Source organism: Pelophylax lessonae (genome assembly GCF_965119305.1).
Source record: "Pelophylax lessonae genome assembly, chromosome: 1".
Lineage (NCBI taxonomy): Eukaryota > Metazoa > Chordata > Amphibia > Anura > Ranidae > Pelophylax > Pelophylax lessonae.
In genome coordinates, this window is record NC_138768.1 from 631,211,732 (window position 1) to 631,234,670 (window position 22,939).

At 44.8% G+C, this 22,939-nt stretch overlaps 1 protein-coding gene across 1 annotated transcript in view; it reads left to right on the plus strand.

Annotated features, from left to right (window-relative positions):
- The window catches only part of AFG2A (AFG2 AAA ATPase homolog A), a 707,754-nt gene that overhangs the window by 250,488 nt on the left and 434,327 nt on the right, over window positions 1–22,939 (plus strand). The window lies entirely within an intron of this gene.

Consider the following 22,939-nt stretch of genomic DNA (forward strand, 5'->3'; position numbering starts at 1 on the left):
AAGGGGAACAACTGTCTGAGATTTAGAATCCGCCACCAGGTTAGCCAGGAGCCTCCCATTCTTGTCACCACTCTCAAACACTTTAGCCCTGAGTGAGCCAACCTCAGCCAAGGCGGCCGAGGACACAAGTAAATGTAACGCCCTCTGGGCCTGGGCCAGGGAGGAGTGTGCCTCAGGAGTCGGATCCAAGGCAAAATGAGATTCAGCCAAGGACACCCCTTCTTCCAACGCCAGCAGTTCCGCAGCACCATCCACCCTGGCCGCCTTGATAGCACTAATGTAGTCTCCCCGAATAGTGGCCTTAAAAGCATCCCAGCAAATCAGAGGTGAGGACGAATCCTCATTACATTCCCAGTACTGAGAGATCTTGCCCTGCACTGCCTCCTCCACTCCAGAATCCCGCAACCATTTAGTACCCAGCCTCCAACACTCATGCCCCCTCCGTCCCCCCCAGCTCCAGCATGAGCTCCAATGGGGAATGATCCGATATACCAGAAGGCAGGTACACGGCAGAAGTCACAAGCTGGAGAGCCGAAGGGGGACAGAAGGCGAGGTCAATACGCGATCCAGACCTATGGGGCGCCGACACATGCGTGAAGTGGCGGAGGGGAGGATTTTTCCACCTCCAGATTTCAGTCAACTGCAAAGCGGAGGCCCAGTGAACAAACTCAGGGCACTCCTGCCTGCTCGGGTTGGATGTGTCGAGCGCCCCGTCCAAGATGGCATTGAAATCACCTGCTAGGAAGATCCCCGGAGTGGAGAATGCAGCCAGGCGCTCATAAATCTGATACAACACAGCACCAGAGAAGGGCGGGGGTACATATACGTTAACAAACACATAAAGTTTGGCCTCAAAACGCAGTGCAAGAATAATATACCGTCCCTGCGGATCGGTGACGACCTGCTCTATATGGCACGGGAACGATTTGTTGATAAGGATGGAGACCCCCCTTGCATAGGAGGAGTATGTAGCGTGAAAGGAGTGCCCCACCCAGCGCCGGCGCAGAGCCAGCACAGAGCTGCCAATGAGATGTGTCTCCTGGAGAAACAGAATATGCGGCTTATGAGATTGAAGGTATTTGAACATCAAGGAACGTTTAATTTTATTATTTAAGCCCCACACATTCCACGAAAGCAGCCTAATACTCCCCGCCATGGCATCCAAGACAAAACAAGTGCAGGATCCCAGGGAGGGAGCAGCGCAGCGGCTCCAGGAGGGGAGGTCCCCACACCACACACTCCTCCCCACTAGCCATACACAGGCCAGACCAGGGAACAAACATTACTCGGTAAAGTTGCCTTATGGAAGTAATACCTGAGCACAAAATGTAATACAGTGAGCTAGCAGCCATGAGAGAAAAAAAAATAAGAAAAACCCCTCGGCATAAGGCACCAAGAGAAAAAAAAAACAGAACAGTCCCCAAAAAAAAAAGTAGTCCCTGCCGACCAGGAAAACAGCAACATCCTGGCACGGCTTCATCCCAAAACATGTGCTACCTCTTGCGGCCACAAGAGGGAAACAGTCACTTCAGGCCGCAAACATGGGGTGCGAGGGGTGATCCACCCGCGAAAAAAAAACAGGGAAGACGGGTGGCACCCCACTGCACAGTCAGTGGCAATGGAAGAGGGAAAGGGAAAATAAAAAGGGCAGTCAAATCAAAGTACCGGAGAAAATTTCAGTGGTGGACATCCAAGCAGTAGAGCCCGAGAGCTCCCCAACAGAGGAGAATCGATGCCATCCGTATAAGGAGCAGTGAGTTAGGGGGAGACCAAGGTCCCAGCCAAAAAAAAACAAAAGTGGGGACAGGCAAAAATAGGGTGAGGACACAACAGGGATCCAGACTGAGGAAAAACAAGCACAGAGTATGCATCCAGGGAAGCAAGGGGAGAAACAGAGGTGCAGCATCTCGGATCCAGGCAGGATGGGGGGAGGACAGCAGTGCAGACAGGAGCCAGTACTCACGCCTCTCAACGAATGGTTAGCAGCCAGGCATCCGCATCGTCCGGGGTGTTGAAGAACCGCACTGTGCCCCCATGGGTGACTCGAAGCCGACTCGGATACAACATGCCGTACTGGACCCCTTTTTCTCGCAGCCTGCGCCTGACATCGGTGATGGACTTTCTCTTCCTCTGGAGATCAGCCGAGAAGTCCGCATAGAGCTGAATGGAGGCATTCTCGAATCTCAGTTCGGGGAGGCTTCCGGGCCTCACCCAGAACGCGATCCTGGTCCCGGTAGTTAAGGAAACAAACCAGGAAGGGTCTCGGAGGGGCACCAGGAATCTTTTTGCCGGTAGGGACGCGGTGTGCCCGCTCCACCACATATGTGGGCGACACCTCCCGAAAGTCCAGTAGTTGTTTGAAGAAGCCCTCCGCAAACTCCGCCGGGGACTCGCCTTCCGATCCTTCAGGCAGGCCAAGGACTTGGACGTTGTTGCGCCTCATGCGGTTCTCCGCATCGTCCGCCTTGGCCATCAGCGCGTCTACCTTCTGCTGCAGGGTGTCCAATAGGCCAGAATGGCGGGCCGTTGAGTCTTCCGTCGTGGACACCCTGTCCTCCACCTCCGTGAGACGACCGCGGATCTTGTCGAGGTCGTTGTGGATCAGGTTGCACTCTCCCGCGAGATGGTCAATGCGGACCAGAAGGGAGGTCTTGCTGTGCTCTATGGCTTGTAGGATCACCGCCATATCGGCCCCCACGTCCTTGCCCGGAGCAGCCGGCTCAGGGCTGGAGAACCGCACATCCTCCATCTCCGCCAGCAAGGCCCGGAGCCGCTCCTTCAAGATGGCGTCCGGACAGGTCGCAGGCAGGGCCTGGCGCGTGGCAGGCTTGCACGGAGTTGCCGATTTCTTCCCCTTGGACGGCATATGAGGGCAGGAGTCCGTTCCTCAGAAATCAGGTGTAAAACCTGGGCAGGTGCAGCCAACGGATTCCTCAGGATGGCATAGATTGAGTCAGGATGGCAGGAGCTCTCAGGGCAGACGTCCGTTCCGCTCTACATCCAAGCCACGCCCCTCCCCCCTGCCTTTTCTGAGCTGGCCGACCAGCTGGTCCAGGGGCTGCAATTTTTCAGTGATGCCTCTTTGGATGCAGCTCCCCTAATGGCTCGGCTCTCAGTTTTGGCAGTGGTCCTTCGGCGTGTATTTTGGCTCAAATGCTGGTCTGCAGACCAGACTTCTAAAAGAGCCTTGACTGATCTTTCCTTTCAAGGAGATCGCCTGTTTGAACCTACCGTGGATGACATCATAAAAGGTCTCACGGGGGGGGGGGGGGAGTACCTTTTTTCCACAGGCTACTAAGGGCAAGGAACCTGGTCGTAGACGTGGGCCTTCCTTTACGGCTCATAGAAGAAGTTTTTTCATCCCTCAGGTTCGACTGAAAAGGGCTCAAAGCCTTTCAGGGCCTCCTCTCGAGGATCCAAACAAACCTGGTCTGGCAAGCAAAGAGCAGGCTTCTACAGACCCACGGACAAGGCTCCTTCAGCATGAAGATGCGCCTTTACCCATATCAGGGGTGGGGGGATGTCTTCGCTGGCTTCAGGAACCATGGACTTCCCTGGTGCAAAACAAGTGAGTCCACAATGTCATTCGGTCTTGCTACAAGATAGAGTTTTTGCTCTTGTCTCCCGGCAAGGTTCTTTCCTTTCAACTTGCGCCTGTCCCTGGACCGCTTACAGAGTCTGTTTGGGGCAGTACAACACCTGTTACATCAAGGGGTGATTGTTTCGGCTTCGGAGCGTTTTCAGGGTTTTTTTATTTAAACTTGTTTACAGTTCCCAGGAAGGAAGGCAAAGTGAGTCCAATCCTGGACCTCAAGGCGCTGAACTGCTTTGTGCAGTTGCAGAAGTTCAGAATGGATTCCATTCACACGGTTGTGGCATCTGTGCATCAGGGGGATTTCCTCACCTCTATTGACATCAAGGATGCTTGTCTTCACATTCCAATATGTGCCAGACACCAGCACTTCCTCTGCTTTGCCGTGGGAGAGGAGCATTATCAATTTGTAGCTTTACCCTTTGGTCTCGCCTCTGCTCCTCCGGTCTTCACAAAAGTGTTAGCCCTAGTGCTAGCTTCGCTACACCAACAGGAATACTTGGCAGATCTCATTCTGTGAGGGGAGTCTCCTTCTGCTCTAGTGGAAAACCTGGAGGTCCCAATACGAACTCTTGTCAGAGTTCGGCTGGATTCTGAATTTTCGGAAGTCTGCCCTGGTTCGGTCCACAAAGCTGGACTATCTGGGCCTGTCTCTAAACTCGGCCTTAGCCAGAGTGCTCCTTCCTCTGGACAAACTCCAGAAATTGCAGGCTGCAATTCATCTCCGGCTGTCCAACAGATGACTTGCATGCAGGTTCTGTTCCGGATGGTGTCTACCTTTTGAGGCGGTTCCGTTTGCACAGTTCCATACTAGGTCCCTGCAAATTGGACAAGACTCCGCACTCTGTGGACAATCAGATCTGGCTGAGTCGGGAAATGAAGGAGTCCCTGATATGGTGGCTTCGTTCTCCGGTGCTTCAGCTGGGCAAATCCTTCCTCCCCCTGGACTTGGACAGTGGTCACCACAGATCCCAGCCTGTCCGGCTGGGGAGGCATCCTCTGCAAGCTTTCTGCTCAGGGGATCTGGACACTGGAAGAGTCCAGACTACCGATCAATGTCTTGGAACTCCAAGCAATCAGACTGTGTGCACCATTGGACGGATCGTCTTCAGGGTTTTCCAGTGCATATTTAATCAGACAATGCTACAGCCTTGGCTTATGTCAATCACCAAGAGGGCACAAGAAGTGTCCTGGCGGCTTTAGAGGTAGCCGGCATTCTTAGGTCGACAGAACGCTTCGTTACACATTCCTGGGGTGGAAAACTGGCTGGCGGATTACCTCAGTCGGCTGGTTTTGGACCAAGGGGAGTGGTCCCTTCATCTGGAGGTGTTTCATGAGTTGTGTCTCCGGTAGTGCACCCCCGAGGTGGATCTGTTGGCGTCTCGGCTCAACAGAACGGTGCAGAGGTTTGAGGCTCAGTCAAGGGATCCTCTGGCGGACGCGACAGATGCGCTGGTGGCCCCGTGGGGTCAGTATCGTCTGATTTACACCTTCCCTCCTCTCAAGCTTCTGCCAAGCCTTCTATGCAGGATCAAGGCAGAAGGGATTCTGGTTATCTTAGTGGCTCTGAACTAGCCTCACTGGGCTTGGTACGTCTATCTGGTTCGGCTGGTCGCCGATGTTCCTTGGAAGCTTCCTCTTAAGGAGGTTCTGCTGTCCCAAGGTCTGATCTTCCATACTGATTTGCAGTCGCTGCCTTTGATGGCTTGGCTGTTGAACGTCAGGTGCTGAAGGATAGAAGTTTATCTGAGTTGGTTATTCCTTCACTGTTAAAAGCTAGGAAATCTACTTCTAGGAGGATCTACCATTGTACGTGGAAGATATACATTGCATGGTGTGAGTTTCTTGGGGTTCATCCTCGCTCCTTCTCGGTAGCTCAGATCTTGACCTTCCTTCAACGCGGTGTTGAAAAGAAATTGGCCTTGAGTACCATCAAGGGCCAGGTATCGGCTTTTGCATTCTTTTTCCAGTGACCTTTGGCCACTCACTCCCTGGTGCGCACCTTCCTTCAGGGTGTCCGACATTTGCTTCCTCCAATGCGGGCTCGGTTGCCAGACCTCAATTTGGTGCTTTCGGTTCTCCAGAAGCCTTCCTTTGCAAACCTTTGGGAGATTCCCCTGCTTACACTGTCCCAGAAGGTGGCCTTTCTTTTGGCTATCACCTCTGCGCGCAGGGTTTCGGAGATAAGGTGGTTCTTGGCCCCTGTCCATTGTTCCTTCCAAAGGTTGTCTCTGATTTCCATTTGAATGAAGACATTGTGTTGCTTCCGCTGTGTCCCAGACCTAAACATCAGAAGGAAATTATTTATTTATTTATTTTATTATTTATTTATTTCTTATTTTTATTTTTATCATCAATACTATTTTCATTTATATTATTCATTTATTCATTCATTTATTTATTGTACCACTTCACTTCATAATATATTATTCCACCTTATTTTCATTCATTCCATAATTGAGCAGGTTAATGGCGTATTAATATTATATATACACTAACTGCAGAGTTCATGCAGTTCAGCCCAGTGTCTGTCTCTCCTTCGGCTGATTGTAGCCAGAGAAGCAGGCTGGAGACCGAGCAGAGTTGTTTTCAAAGGTGGCCATGGCAGCAAGGAAGGGCGGGTTCCACACAGAGCTATTCTCCCGCCCGCGGAAGTGACGTGGCTCGGGTCCTGGAACGCAGAGCGGATGGCGTGCGTTCCAGGACCCGGAAGTAACACTCCATCAAGGGAATGGCAGCCGACACGGACCCTATACAAACATGGGGGTTATGATGACCGGGAATCCGTGGCGGGGGGCATTCAAAGTCCATGCCCCCATGGTGGACACACAGCACCATGAGGGGTGAATAAGGTGGGGTAAGTTTCTAATATACACCGCCCTTTACATTTGATTCTCAGGTTCTAATGAATATACAAGATGCATATGCATGTAGCATTGGGACTCAGAATTGCATACCTTTTTTTTTTTTTTTTTGTCTGGTTCTGTCATTGGCCACAGACCAGTGGTCATTATGAGACTCTTGTAGTTGTTTTGAGGCAAATGAGGACAGGGGGCCCAACTTTTCACTGGATGGCTCCGCCCACCACCCGTAGGAGGCGGGAGGAACCGGTTAAACTGATATCAGTATATATTTGGGTTTTCTGTTAATATGACCAGCTCTGATGAAGGGAGCTTGACTCCCGAAACGCGTTAGCGGTCTCATTACAGGACGTGTTCCATTCCATGTGTGGTGGAATCTTTTAATGCGATTTTACTTTCTTCCTGTCTGTGAGTATGCATTTGGCATTTTAATAAATGTGGTGACCACGGGTAATGCACTAGGTGTTGCGCCTCCTTCTCTTTCCTTATGTATCCCAGTTGGAGTTCCCCGCCTGAGGAGAGCAGCACATCGGTCTTCCCCTTCGGAGTGAGCGCTGGGCTGAATTGATTAATCAAAAGGAAATTGCCTTGCATGCCTTGGATGTGAACCGGGCAGTTAGGATGTACCTTGCAGCTGTGGAGTCTTTCAAGAAGTCAGACTCTCTCTTTGTGCTCACGGATTCGCCTCCTAAAGGGTTTTCCGCTTCCTCTGCGACCATTTCCAGATGGATCAGACAGACAGTGAGCCAGGCCTATTCCATCAGGGGTCAGGTTCCTCCTTTCCCTGTGAAGGAGCACTCTACTAAGGCGCTTAGTGCCTCCTGGGCTTTCCATCATCAGGTGTCAGTGGCACAGGTTTGCAAGGCGGCCATTTGGTCCTAGGTGCAGACTTTCACAAAGTTTTATAAAGTGGATGTGTTGGCATCTGCGGATGCTGTTTTGGCCGCAAGGATTTGGAGGCTACTGTTGAGAAGACCTGATCCTCTTTGAGGGTGTATTGTTTTTTTCAGGTGGGCTCCAGTTGTTTGGTTTGAGCTCCTGTTGCCTGGTTGGCTACTGTTTAGCCTTAGGAATTTTTTTGCTGTTCTTACCCCTCATATTTAACACTGTTTTGGGACGTCCCAACGGTTATGGAGATCTGAAGCTGTGTCCGTCAATGAGCGAAAGAGAAAATGGGATTTTTGACTTATCTTAAAATCATTTCTCTCATGTTCATTGACGGACACAGCATCCAGCCCTCTGTGGAGTTGTAATTCTTTTCACACTGCTGGTAACTAAACTGAGTGTCTATCGCAGAGAGGGGAGTATACCCCCTGGGACTGCCCATGGGTGTAGCCAGAGTTTTGTTCTGCCTAGTGTCCTACTCCTGTAGGGGGCAGTATAAGCCAACGATTATGAAGATCTGAAGCTGTGGCCGTCGGTGAACATCAGAGAAATGGATGTTAGGATAAGTCAAAATGTCCATTTTTTTTACTTTCCAACCACCTTAAAAACAAACTGAATTTTTTAAACAGTTTTAAATCTTTAAAGAGGGAAAACAAAAAAAAAACCTACAATGAGTTTATAAAAATGCAGAATGTCTTTTGGGGCAGAAGTCTAAACATTCCAGTCTTAAAGTAGCTCTAAAGGCTAACTTTTTTTTTCTTTTTTTTTTTTTTAATAACGCTCTGGGCAATGGTTTTTCATAGAACAGCCCTGATCTTCCTCTTCACTGGCTCTGATACACAGCAGCGGAAACCAATGGCTCCTGCTGTATCTGAGCCAGTCTGGAGCAAGAGACCCAGGAGAACCTCGGCTCTCATGCACATCGATGGATTGAGAGTAGGCTCAGGTATGTATTTAGGAAGGGCTGTGGGGGGAGCTGCATGCAGAAGGTTTTTTTTTTTTTGTTTGTAAAGGCATTTTTTTTTTGCTTTGGTCCATGTTCCCCAGGGCAATGTCCAGCCCACATGCCATTTGTTTGATAATCCTTTTTCCATTAGCCTAGAAAATGGCTAGAACTGATTTTTAGCATCTGACTCCCCTTTGTTTCAAATGGGTTCAGATTCGGCACCCAAACTTTACTCATGTTCGCCGAACCCTGCTGAAACTGAACGCTGGTGTGTTTAGCGCAACAGTACTAGTCAGAACCCTCCATGTCCTATTTACAAAGAGAGAGAGAGAACATTTTTAGAATTATCTGTTACATTCTTATGACAGTTATGCAAAATACCATACTTTATGGCATACTTGGAGACTTTAAATACATTTTAAATGGTTTTCGGAAAACTATTCCAATACATTCTTATTTTTTATATGTAAAATCATTTGGAAACTATTAAAATAGTTCTGATCCTTCATCCCTACTTTTACACAGACCAGATTGGTATGCCAGCATGCAACTTGGCAAAATGTTTGCAATCTATTATAAGATCTGCTGTCAAATGTTTCCTGTCAAGGTTTGGATTTAAAGGAAAACACAACCTATTTATAGAAGTGTTACCAGTTGAAAGCATTAAAGCATAAGCATATGCTACTGCATGTTGGGAAAATAGCTCACCTGCATATTTCTGACATTAATATATGTGCATGCATATTTGGTGGGAAAACCATGAACAAATCGCCAAAAAGCAAATAGAAATAGCAACTTCAAATGAAAGTTTACCAGCTTTGCACTACCACTCCTGGTTTTCCTTGATGTGTCATAGCTGTTTTTATTTGCGGTATAAAAACAAAACAAAAAAAGGTTTTCATGATCCTGTTGACGTTTCCCTGCTCTGCTGCTGTGCATACTGCTACAGCGTCATAGAGGAGATAATCATACCATATTTGAAACTGCATGGATAGTGTGTCAAAGTGCTGATTATAAAGACTATACGAGTGGTTTTATCAGTTTCCCTTTTTTATCCACTTTCTGCCTGTCATATAGCAAAATGACGGCTGTAAAGTGGTTGCCTCATCCTGACTGGACGTCCTATCTCAGAGTGATGATCGGTGGTGCGGTGTATCACTCTGACACACCGCATCTCAGATCCCGGTAAAGAGCCCATGCCGCCACGGATGCCAATCAGTGCTAAGGGAGCCTGTCAGTGCCCTCCTCATCAGTGCCGCCCATCATTGCCATCCATCAGTGCCGCCTATCAGTGTCCATCAGTGTTGACTATCAGTGCTACCTATCAGTGCCCATCAGTGCTGCATATCAATGCACCTATCAGTGCCCATCACTGCTGCATATTAGTGCCTCATCATCAGTGCCACGCCATCAGTGCCTCCTCATCAGTGCCTGTCAGTGCAGAAAAAAACATATTTATTTACAAAATTTTATAACATGAACAAAAAACTTTTTTTTTTTTTCAAACTTTTCGGTCTTTTTTTATTTGTTTAGCAAAAAAAGAAAAAAACCTTGTGGTGATCAAATCCCACCAAAAGAAAGCTCTATTTGTGGGAAAAAAGGACATAAATATGGTTTAGGTACAGTGTTGCATGACCGCGCAATTGTCATTCAAAATGCAACAACACTAAAAGCAGAAAATTGGCCTGGGCAGGAAGGGGGTGTATTGAAGTGGTTAAGCAATTCAGTATTAAATGGTTAGTAAAAAAAACCTACATTTACCGAAGTATGAAGGTTTTGAGCTGTTTGACACTTTTTACTGTAGAATGGTAAATGTTGTGTTTCCCATGATGGATTTACTGACATTCAGCATTCATGCACCACACATCTGCCACACATTCACTGCCAACATTTACTATTTTTATAACTTGGTATATGTAATGTCAGTAAATGTTTAAGGAGACTTTTCAAAAGAATACTGCGCTATCGATTTGATCATTATAATTATTATCATTATTGTGTCTGGTAGTGCAGTGTGAAATTTTCCATAGGACTTGTTGTTTGTGTATGTAGGTTGCAGCAACGCGCACACCTCACTTTTCCTGTAACATGCAGACATCAATCCAAACTATTTTAAAAATTCCTACTGTGTTATTGTGCGCAGTTTCACAGTACAAGAGATGAGTAGGAGGTGTGGAGCTGTGTGGGAATGGGAGAAGAAAGTCTAGGATGAGATAAAGCTCTTACCAAATAGGTATGTGCTGATGCAGGTTGTTTGAGCACTCCCACTTGTAGTCCAGCAAATTTTTGCATTTTGAAGGGGCTGTCAGTTTCTTTTTTAATATGTGTTGTCATGCAAATAACAGGTATACGTGGGTTAAATTGACAGAGAAAATGTATACTATTGTTTGATGTTCTTATAGTAGCTAATACTAAACATATTGAGTTTTTGACACTTTAACCACTTAAGCCCCAGCCCTATTTCGGACACTTTTTGTTTACAAGTTTAAATCAGTATTTTTTCCTAGAAAACTACTTAGAACCCCCAAACATTATATATATTTTTTTAGCAAAGACTCTGGAGAATAAAATGTCGGTCATTGTAATATTTTTTAACACGCGGTATTTGCGCAGCGGTCTTTAAAGCGCCATTTTTTTGGAAAATTTTTGAAAAATCACATTTCACTAATTTTAAAAAATACTAAACAGTAAAGTTAGCCCATTTTTTTTGTATATTGTGAAAGAACATGTCACGCCGAGTAAATAGATACCCAACATGTTACGGTTTAAAATTGCGCCCCCCCGTGGGATCGCGACAAACTACGGTCAAAAGAGATCTCAATCTGCGACGCTTTAAATTTATTTAACGGTTACCAGTTTTGAGTTAGAGTGTAGCTCTTTTTTTTAAATTATTGCTCACGCTCTGGCGATCGCGGCGATACCTCACATGTGTGGTTTGAACAGCGATTTCATTTGCGGCTCGACTTCCGTATACGTTTTTTTTTGTGCGCGAGCTAACGGTGATCGGGGCGGCTAAATTTTTTTTTTTTTTTTTTTTCCCATTTATTTTATTTATTTTTTTAACTTTATTAAAGTTTAAAAAAAAAAAAAGAAAAATCTGATCACTTTTATTGCTGTCACAAGCAATGTAAACATCCCTTGTGACACCAATATGTAGTGACAGGTACACTTTATGGAGGGATCGAGGGTCTAAAAGACCCTAGACCCCTCCACTACACTTCCCTGTATGCAAAACGCCGAAAACGGCATTTTTGCATACAGCCGTTTTTCAAATTTGCCGCCTTTTGCAGCACAGTAACCCGGAAGTGACGTCATGGACGCCGCCTCCGGGTTACGTCATCGGAGACCCGATCGATGCCGTTTCCGGCATTCATCGGGACTCCATCCAGCCGGCAGACGTGCCGGCTGGGTGCTCGGGGCTCCCGGTGGAACGGGAGCCCCGGGCAAAGCCACGGAAGGCGGCGGGAGGGGGGGGGACGTCCCCTCCCGCCCCCCCGGGTACCGATCGAGCGGCTCCCGAGCCGCATCGGTCGGTACCGACGGAAAGCCAACCGTCGGCTCTAAACCACGGTACCGGGATGGTGCCTCTAGCTAGAGGCATCATCCCGGTACACTACCGCAAAGTTTACTGACGTAGACCTACGTTAGTATGCGGTAAGTGGTTAAACTAGAACTTTAGTCAGAAGCTTAAAGTGGAGTTCCACCCATTTTCGTAACTTTAGATCTATGTAATCCCCTTTAAAACGACTTTTACCAATGGAAACTTTTTTTTTTTTTTTTGCTAGTAAATACCTTAATTTCTGCTTTATTCCTCCTCTCCTTACTTTCGGGTCCGATCGGCAATGACGTCAATCGGCGATTCGCAGTGTGTGTTGGGATGTATTCCATTCCAGAAATCTCACAGTATTACCCAGGAGCTGATTTGTACTGTGTGTATTCAGGCCATGACCTGCCCCGCCTCCGCCCCGCGAGTTGTACTGTATGCATTGTATTCAGGAGGTGCTCTGCCCCGCCTCCGCCCCGCCTCCTCTCAGTGAGCTCAGTAAGGATATAATGCTTTCAGTCCTCGCTCACTAAGAGGAGGCGGGGGGAGGTGGGGCAGAGAACGGCCTGAATACAATGCATACAGTACAACTCACTGAGAGGAGGCGGGGCGGAGGCAGGGCAGAGAACGGCCTGAATACAATGCATACAGTACAATTCACTGAGAGGAGGAGGGGCGGAGGCGGGGCAGGCACGGCTCAGTACAGCTCAGCTCCTGCGAGATTTCTGGAATGGAATACATCCCAGCACACACTGCGAATCGCCGAATGACGTCATAGCCGATCGGACCCGGAAGTGAGGAGAGGAGGAATAAAGCAGAAATTAAGGTATTTACTAGCAAAAAAAAAAAAAAAGTTTCCATTGGTAAAAGCCGTTTTAAAGGGGATTACATACATCTATGTAATCCAACCTATTAAAAATGGGTGGAACTCTGCTTTAAGTCCTGCTAGATAACTTATGTAAAACAGAAAAAATAAGGAACTCTGCTGTTTAATATCCAGTAATACACTGTCTCACCCTGCTCCGCACATGCTCAGTTGCTCTCTCTTTTTTTGGCACTGTGCCAAAAATCAGTGCCACTAGAGGCCGATCTGCTAACAGCCTAATATTTACTGCTGCTCAGAGTGCCCTGGGCTTCAGCAAAATGGCAACCTCCAGCAAGAAGAAACAGGAGCAATGCTGGAGGCAATTTACAGCGCACACACTCATTTTGGTATCATAATTAACGTGGAATGTACCGTATGTTCCTTACTAAAGAAAATGATCTTTTATCATTTTGGTATGGGTAAAGTTCCGCTTTATTAAGTATGTGTATGCATTTACATACATGTTCATATACTTTGGAAACCTGCTATCATAAAGCAATTTCAGCCATGAGCCAAAGTCCTGAAAAAAAAACAAATCAACTTCCAGGTGATTACTTCTATGTGATGGTTAAAATAAAAAACTTCTGCAAAAGCTTTGTGTTGCATAAAATCATGCCTCCCAACAATGTGGGAAGGAGATGGATGGAAGGCTACACTGCACAAACACTTTGCACCCACAGGAATAAAAAAATGTATAAAGTAGTTTTTAAGTTAAATGATTTTAATCTTAGTTTTTTCTAGCACCTTCAGCAACTTCACATTATTGCAGCTGCGACTTGGTCCGATTCTCAGTGTGATTTTTAAGTGCGTTTTTCATGTGTTTTTCTGTAGGAGACTATACAAAACTCTACCAAAAACACCCTTCAATGCATGTACATGCCCTTTACATGTGTATTTGATGCTTTTCCAGTCAAGTCTGTGGGACACTAAATATCGTTGTATTGCACAAAAGTAGCACCTGCGTTCCACTGCGTTGGAACAGCTGGTGAATATCTGTAAAGATTTGTGGTAAGATTGCCGTAAGTAGGTTCAGGGACTGTTCCCACAGGAGCTACCTTGTGATTTCCCCCCTACCACCTTTTGTAGGGTTGAATGAGGAGACGGAATCAGAGGAGGTGATTGCCTCTGAGATGCCCCTGAAGAGGACACAGAAGCAGTGTTAATTTTGGCAGCAAATTTCAATTTAGTTTTAGTCTTAGTCTTAGGACTAAAATGGCATTTTAGTTTTAGTCCCATATTAGTCTTCTGCAAGTGTTTTAGTTTTAGTCGTATTTAGTCGACTAAAACTCCAATATATTTTAGTCGACTAAATGTCTTACATTTTAGTCGACTAAAGCTCATTTTAGTCATCTATAATCGAATGGGTGTAGTTCAATTGTAATTTGTAATGCATTATTTAAGCATTTCTCTACAATTTCCAAACTTATTATATACTACTGCTGGTCCTGGAGTGAAAAATCTAATATTCAAAATCTAAATTTTCATTTAGTTTTAGTTAAGTCTTTTGACTAAAATGCCATTTTAGTTTTAGTCGTATTTTAGTCTTAAGACTAAAATGCCCTTTTAGTTTTAGTCGTATTTTAGTCTTAGTCGTATTTTAGTCATCTGAATTATGTTAGTCGACGAAAAAGTTTTAGTCGGTTTTAGTCGACGAAATTAACACTGCACAGAAGCCTTTCACTGTCTCCTTCACAATGATCTCTAGTGAGTGTCCCTACAGGGAGCCTTCAGGCAACAAGAGCAGACTGCCTCTTGATCCAATATTACTAGCTGGATTCAACAGATCATCACTCAGGCATATGACCTGAAAGGCAGAGTTCCTCCCTTTCCTGTGAAGGTCTACTGCACAAGAGGTTTCAGTGCTTTGTAGGCTCTTTAACATCGGGCCTCGATTTTGCAGGTCTGTAAGATTTCTACCTGGTCTTCTGCTCATGCATTTACTAAGTTTTACCAGTTGGATGTTCATGCCTCAATGGATGCCGGCTTAGATTAAATAGTCTTTTATGCAGCCTTGTAAGGACCTTCTCAGTTATTCCTCTTCTTGTTATTTTAAGAGGATTGTTCCTGTTAGGTCTGTTAGCCATTTTTTCCTGTAGCCTGCACCTCAATAAATTTTTTTTGGCCATCCCAATAGCCTAAGATCAAATTTTCCTGTGCCCTGTAATGTACGGTTAAAGAGGTTGTAAACCCTTATGAAGAAAACTAAAAAAAAATAAAAAAAATCTGCAACACAAAGGCATAATGAGCTAGTATGCATTGCATACTAGCTCATTATGAAAGACTTACTTTAGAACGAAGCCCTGCAGCGGCGCCCACACGCCGCTGACATGGCTGACATGTTCCCCGGTGTTCTGGGGCTCCGGCATTGTGATTGGCCGAAGACGCAATGACGTCACTCCCGCACAAGCCCTGAAGAAATGGCACAGGTGGCCGTTCCTTCAGAGCACATGCATCGATGACATAATCAGCACGGTATACTGTAAATTTCTCCTAAACGGTGCAAGCTTAGGAGAAATTGACAGTACCTATAGATAAGCCTAAGTATAGGCTTACCTTTAGGTACAAACAAGGAGTTTACTTCCTCATTAAGAAAACAGGTTTTTTTTGACCGACCTGTAAAATCTTTTATTTGGAGTACATCACAAGACACAGCTCTCCCCCCGCTCCCTTTGGTTTCCATCCGATATTGTTTGCTGACAAATTGAGGCAATGCTGGGAGTGGGAGGGATGATGTTGGCAGTGTCAAGCTGTGCTACTTGCCAGTATCCAATCACCTGGAAGTGGAGCATAACCTAATAATTTAAGAATTATTTCTCCCATGTTCTGTGATGGACTCCAAGAAAGAGATTTTACAGGTAAGTCAGAAATCCTGTTATTTTCCTATTCCCCGATTCCTCTTTTTTCCTTCAGCCACATGCTAATGAAGTTTTAAAATAAAACTTTTCTGTTTTTATTACGTCCGTTATTGTAGGCCCACTGACATCATAGATGGGTCTCTGCGCTTCTTTATGCATTTCAGGCAGACCATGGCTGATGTGAGGGGCAGCATGGTGCTGTACATAGCTTCTTGAAAACATCACGGCACCCTTCCTTAGTACACCTTAATATTCCTCAGCATTATGGCACACAGTGGGCTGGCTCCTTGTGGAAGTTATGGAAATATCAAAATTTCCTAATGTTTGGATGTCCATCTGGAGGAGTGGGCATTCATTGAAAATGGGTGGCCCTGGGCAGTTGGGCTGGGGAGAAAAGGGAATATGTGATGCTAGACATACTCTCTATCTGGCTCTATGAGGCTCTATCTGGCTCGCTACAGCTTGTAATGCACATCTTGAGAAGCTAAAGGCTTTACACCTTATAACTAGAATCACTCCAGTCACAAAGAAAGGAAAGAAATACACTGAAGCAGTTAACAAGATAAGGGTTATAGTCACCGAGGGTTAACGAGAAGTTTTACCATACCTGTACACTGTTACTTATTTTAGTGAATTTTGCATTGCTAAGAAATATATGTGACAGTTTTCAAATGTATGCATTCTCCAGTCTTCTACAAAATCTTAAAAATATATTCATTTGTTACATAATTACACTACATTATTTTACTTTAATGTTTTCCCTTTCCTGGAGATAAAAAATGTGCAATGGTGATTAACACACCATCAACAGACTACATGGCTAAAAGGATTTGAAGTGTAAATTATAAATCCATACATTTGAGATCAACAATACATGTGCCTATTCAAAGTAACAGACACGTTCTGTGCAAAAACATGTATATATACAGTATTTTAGCCAATAATATGCCTATAACAATGTTCTGTTTAAGGAAAATAATACAAATAGCAATCTAAACTTTAGAGATTAATATAATCCACATAAAGTAGGGAAAATAATTATTTGATCCCCTGCAGATTTTGCAAGTTTACCCACTTACAAAGAAATGAAGGGTCTATAATTTGTATCATAGGTGTATTTTAAATGATAGAGATAAAATATCAACCAAAAATCCTGAAAAAATCCATCAAACTAATGTTATGAATGTTTGTGAAAATGAGTTGCAGTTCAGTGAGTAAAATAGGTATTTGATCCCCAAGCAAAATATGACTTCGTACTTGGTTGAGAAAACCTTGTTGGAAAGCACAGAGGTAGGACGTTTCTTGTAGTCGGTTACTAGGTTTGCATACATCTCAGGAGGGACTTTGGTCCACTTTTCTTTACAGATCTTCTCTAAACGTTTCTTAGCTGCTGCTTGGCATCTCGAAGTTTCGGCTCCATCCATAAATTTTCAATAGGATTAAGATCTGGAGACTGGCTAGGCCACTCCATGACCTTAATGTGCTTCTTTTTGAGACACTTCTTTGTTGCCTTGGTGGTATGGCCCCTCAATGCAGCAAAGTTGCCCTGTACCTTTAGCAGAGAAACAGCCCCAAAGCATGTTTCCACCTCCATGCTTGACTGTAGGGATAGTGTTCTTAGGGTCATAGTCAGCCTTTTTCTTCCTCCAAACACGGCGAGTCGAGTTAATGCCAAAGAGCTCATATTTGGTCTTATCTGACAACAGCACTTTCTCCCAATTCGTCTCTGAATCATTTAGATGTTCATTGGCAAACTTCAGATGGGCCTGTACAGTGTGGGAGAAAGTATTTTATCCCTTGCTAATTTTGTTGGTTTGCCCACTGACAAAGAAATGATCAGTCTATAGTTTTAATGGTAGGTATATTTTAACTGTGAGTGACAAAATAACAACATAAATACCCAGAAAAGGGCATTTCAAAAAAGATATAAATTGATTTGCATTTTAATGAGTAAAATAAGTATTTGACCCCTTCGCAAAACATGGCTTAGTACTTGGTGGCAAAACTCTTGTTGGCAATCACAGAGGCCAGACATTTCTTGTAGTTGGCCACCAGGTTTGCACACATCTCGGGAGGGATTTTGCCCCACTCCTCTTTGCAGATCCGCTCCAAGTGATTAAGGTTTCGAGGCTGACACTTGGTAACTCAAACCTTCAGCTCCCTTCACATATTTTCTATGGGATTAAGGTCTGGGGACTGGATAGGCCACTCCAGGACCTTAATATGCTTCTTCTTGAGCCACTTCTTTGTTGCCTGGGCCGTGTGTTTTGGGACATTCTCATACTGGAATACCCATCCATGACCCATTTTCAATGCCCTGGCTGAAGGAAGGAGGATCTCACCCAAGATTTACCTGTACATGGCCCCGTCCATCACCCCTTTGATGCAGTGAAGTTGTCCTGACCCCTTAGCAGAAAAACACCCCCAAAGCCTAATGTTTCCACCTCCATGTTTGACGGTGGGGATGGTGCTCTTTGGGTCATAGGCAGCATTCCTCCTCCTCCTCCAAACACGACGAGTTGATTTGATGCCAAAGATCTCGATTTGCATCTCATCTGACCACAACACTGTCAGCCAGTTCTTCTCTGAATCATTCAGATGTTCATTCGCAAACTTTGGACAGGCCTGTACATGTGCTTTCTTGAGCAGGGGGACCTAGCAGGTTCTGCAGGATTTCAGTCCTTTATGGCATAGTGTGTTACCAATTGTTTTCTTGGTGACTATGGTCCCAGCTGCCTTGAGATCATTGACAAAATTCTCCTGTGTAGTCCTGGGCTCATTCCTCACCGTTCTCATGAACATTGAAACTCCACAAGGTAAGATCTTGCATGAAGTCCCAGACTGGGAAGATTGACAGTTGTTTTGTGTTTCTTCCATTTGCGAATAATCGCATCAACTGTTGTCACTCTCTCACCAAGCTGCTTTGCGATGATCTTGTAGCCCATTCCAGCCTTGTATAGGTCTACAATCTTGTCCCTGACATTCTTGGACAGCTCTTTGGTCTTGGCCATGGTGGAGAGATTGAAATCTGATTGATTGATTGCTTCTGTGGACAGGTGTCTTTTTACAGGTAACAAGCTGAGATTAGGAGCACTCCCTTTAAGAGAGTGCTCTTAATCTCAGCTCGTTACCTGTATAGAAGACACCTGGGAGCCAGAAATCTTGCTGATTGATAGGGGATCAAATACTTATTTCACTCATTAAAATACAAATCAATTTAAACTTTTTTGAAATGCGTTTTTCTGGATTTGTTTGTTGTTATTCTGTCTCTCACTGTTAAAATAAGCCTACCATTAAAATTATAGACTTGCCTTACCCCATGAGGCAAAATCTTGCATAGAGCTGCAGACTGAGGGCGATTAATGGTTATTTTTGTATTTCTTCCATTTGCGAATAATCGTTCCAACAGTTGTCTCCTTCTCACCAAGCTTCTTGCTGATAGTCTTGTAGCCCATTCCAGCCTTGTGCAGGTCTACAATCTTTTCTCTGACATCCTTTTGACAGCTCTTTGGTCTTGCCCATGATGGTGAGGTTTGAATGGAAGAAAGAGATTCTGTGGATAGGTGCCTTATTATACACACAAACAAGTTTTCGTTAGGAGCACCTTCCTAAATTGACAGGACAAATCTGTGTACCACATGAGCACATCCTGTAGCCAGTTTGTGGGAGCCAAAATTATTTTTTGTTAGTAGGGGATCAAATACTCTTTTTACTCATTGAACTGCAACTCAATTTATAACATTTGTAGAGTGTGTTTTCGGTATTTTTTGCCGATTCTCTGTCTCTATCATTTAAAATACACCTATGATAACAATTATAGACCCTTCATTTCTTTGTAAATGGCCAAACTTACAAAATCTGCAGGGAATCAAATAATTATTTTCCCCACTGTAAGGCCCCTTTCACACATATACGGTCCGTTCAGATCCGCCTGACAGTTTTTCAGGCGGATCTGAATGGATGCCCCATGCATCTCTATGGGGCAGCGGATGTCAGCGGAGACATGTCCGCTGACATCCGATCCGATCCTGTCCGTCAAATCCGGATGGGTGGAAACCCTATTTTACATCCGTCTGGCGGATCGGATGAGAATGGACAGGCTGTCTCCCCACACAGAGTGGAGATGGAGCTGTTATCCGCCTGCTCAGTGGGGATCAGCAGATCGATCCCCCGCTGAGCAGAACGGCTCCGTCGACAGAACGGAGCTGTGTGAAAGGGGCCTAATAGTTAGGCCCCTTGCAGAAACACAGGATCTCTTACGTTCCTTTGTCACAGAACAGCGATCTGCCTTGTTTACGTAGGAAGACCGCCGTTCTGCATTTCTCAGGAACGATCGGCGGATCCTGGCGGACATCAGGACCGTCGGATGCACTGATTGGCTCCTGCTGTGTCCAATCAAAGCAGGAGCAGGTTGCCGGCACCGCGTGTGCGTGCCGCAGACCCGGAAGCATGAGATGATGTACCTGTTCGAGATTTTACGCAGAAGAGCCGCCGCCCCGCAGTATATGTACGCGGTGCCGTGGGCAAGTTTGTTAATCCATTTCAGCTCCAAATTATCATTTCCATTGGGAAATTTTCAACAGTGCACAATTTCTAGGCCTAAACCAAAGATAGACTTGTTGTATAAACATATTTATACATGCATTGCCAATGCAGGCATAGGACATATACTCTTGGCTGTATGTATAATGAGTGTTTTTTAATTGCCTAAAAGCTTCCCATATTTTCCAGTCTATCTGTACCCCTGTAAATTACTTTCACATCACTCTATTTAAGAAGATAAATTAGCCCATTTTATCCTTTAATTACAGACTTCTTTTACAAGCTTCCTTAGGTTTCCCCCACAGTTGTTGTAATTATCGAATACTTTTGCTATAAATAACCAGAAAGTGTTTAGTCTCGGCACTCTGTGATTAAGCTTTTCTCAAGCATGAAACATGTAGGAGTTGTTTCCTTAATCACTATATTTGTTGTTCATGCTGCACGCTTTCTTTGAATTCTCCTCACTACATTTCTAGCTAATAGTTGGTTTTTGGTATGGCTAACGTCCATGCTAGTGTTTATACTCAAAATACTCCTCACTAATATGTATTTTTTTTTCTTGTAATTGGATGAAACAATTGTTGCAAAGCTATTGCAAATAATACTCATTTGTCTACCATAACAATAAACCTGCAATGAGAAAAACATGGAGACTGCCATAGATGATGTGAACAATATTATGAACAATATGAACATATGAACAATTTTACCTACCTAGCTGTGATGCTGACCTTCTTACTGAAATAATTTTTAGTAGAACAAAACTCCAGACTAGGACTTATTTTTCTCAGATTTTTCAGGTTTGTATGCTTGCTCAATTGGTTAAAATATTCACTTAGTATGACAGCCTAGAATCTAACAGTTTCAAAATTAGGTCATAAATGACAGGCACCATATTTCTATCATGACAGATTTACATTAAACTTGCTGCTGGGCTTTCTGAGTATTAACAATAAGTATACTGGAGACATTTTCCAGGTAGTTGATCAGGATTTTAAAGTTATATGCATAAACGTAAAAAACATTCTGTGTGTAGCAGCCCCCCTAGCCCCCCAATACCTACCTGGAGCCCCATTGCGATCTAACGATGTGCATGAGAGCCTCAGCTCTCTGGAGGCTCTCCCTCCTCATTGCCTGAGACCTCATCAGGAGCCATTGTCCCAGCCAGTGAGCCAATAAGGATAGAGATGGTGCAGGGGCCGAGCTACGTTGTATCTGAATCGACATGCAGAGCAGCAGCTTAGGAGTCAGCCTGCTTGGGTGCCTCCATACTAAGCTGCATGCTCTGGGGGCACTGGGCATTTTATTCATAAATGCCTTTAATATCACTTTAATTTCATTGTTGAATCACACACTTTCAAGGACTGTTGTTTCATTTATTTCCCGGAATGCAACCTTCAAAGAAAACCTGGGATCTCATTATTTTCATTCAGAAATATTGATGTTCTGTGTGCCCTGCTAGACCTGAAAGTTTGGACTGTAATTTAGAAGCAAAGATCAAACTACGATCTATAATCTAACCTGGAAATTCCAGTAAAAAAGTAGTCCACCACAAAGTCATAATTTTAGTTTTTTGTTGGGTACAAGGAGAGTTAAATTACTTGAAAGGTTTTTATCAAAGGCAACCGAGTTTTTGATCCCAAGTTTGCACATCTGCCATGGATGCCAGTGTTCCACTCTCCACTGGAACACTGGATTCTTAATATTTTTTGGTTAATGGAGAATAGAAAAGAAGATGCAGGAAAAGTGGTTACAAACACTAAACAGCGCAAGGGGGTCAGGAGCATTGCCAGGAACTTTAATACAGAAATCTTATGACTAGATTTCTCAAGAAATATAACAAACAAGTAAATGTATTGTGAATGTTGACAAAGAGAAGTATGCTGGATAGACTTTGTCCCAGGGAAAATGTTTGTGGGGACAATCTGTACAATAAGCTCCATCTGGATGAGTAAAATTATGTTTCTGCACAGCTCTGCAAGTTAGTAGAAATTGACCAACACCAATAACCTTTTTCTCGTACATCACAGGACACAGAGCAGGCTGTAAATCATGACTATCTGGGCTACGTGGCACCCATAGGTGAATAGACACAGGCACAAAATCTACACAGGAAGTCCCCCTATATAGCCCTTCCTACTCAGGAAGCTCCTCTGTTTTTTTACTAGTGTCTGAAAGGTGATGGTCACTGAAGTACAGCTTTGTATGCTAAATACCAGATTCTCAAGTGAACCTATTAGGGATCAGGATATCGGGCGTCTGGATCCATTCCTACAGCTGGGATGCTAAGATGGATGGTACCTGGGCCCTCCTTCGGTGCAAATATACATTTTAGTGGGACTTGCCTTTTATGCGACTGGTTGGCACTGGACCCTGCAGATATGGAACCCTGTGCAGTTCCTTTATTGACCAAGGTGTTTCCATTAGGGTTCTATACAAGTCCAGGGCAGGGGACCCCAAGAGTAATTGGGATTGAGTCCCTAATGGTCTTATAGACTTTGCCCACTGTAATGGGAGAAGGTTCATTCCTTTGCCTTATTGGTGGGATCCTGCAGCGAGAGTTGGTGAGTCTACCTACAGTCGTGAGGGCCGTTTATGAGGGGCCATGTTTGGGGCTGCCGAGTGATGGCAGTGATGGTGGTACGTGGTTCCCTTGGGCTGGCTGCAACTATGTGCACCAGAGTGCAGGTTAGGTCTTTGATGTGCCCTGTTTTTGTTTGGAGAAAAACAGTATGTAACAGCTAAAAGTGTTAGTTTTACAGCCATGAGTGCATGTGGTGTGTAAACACAGACTCCTGGGATATCCTACTGCCTTCCCACAGGCAACAAGGGATAGTGTGTACTCGATT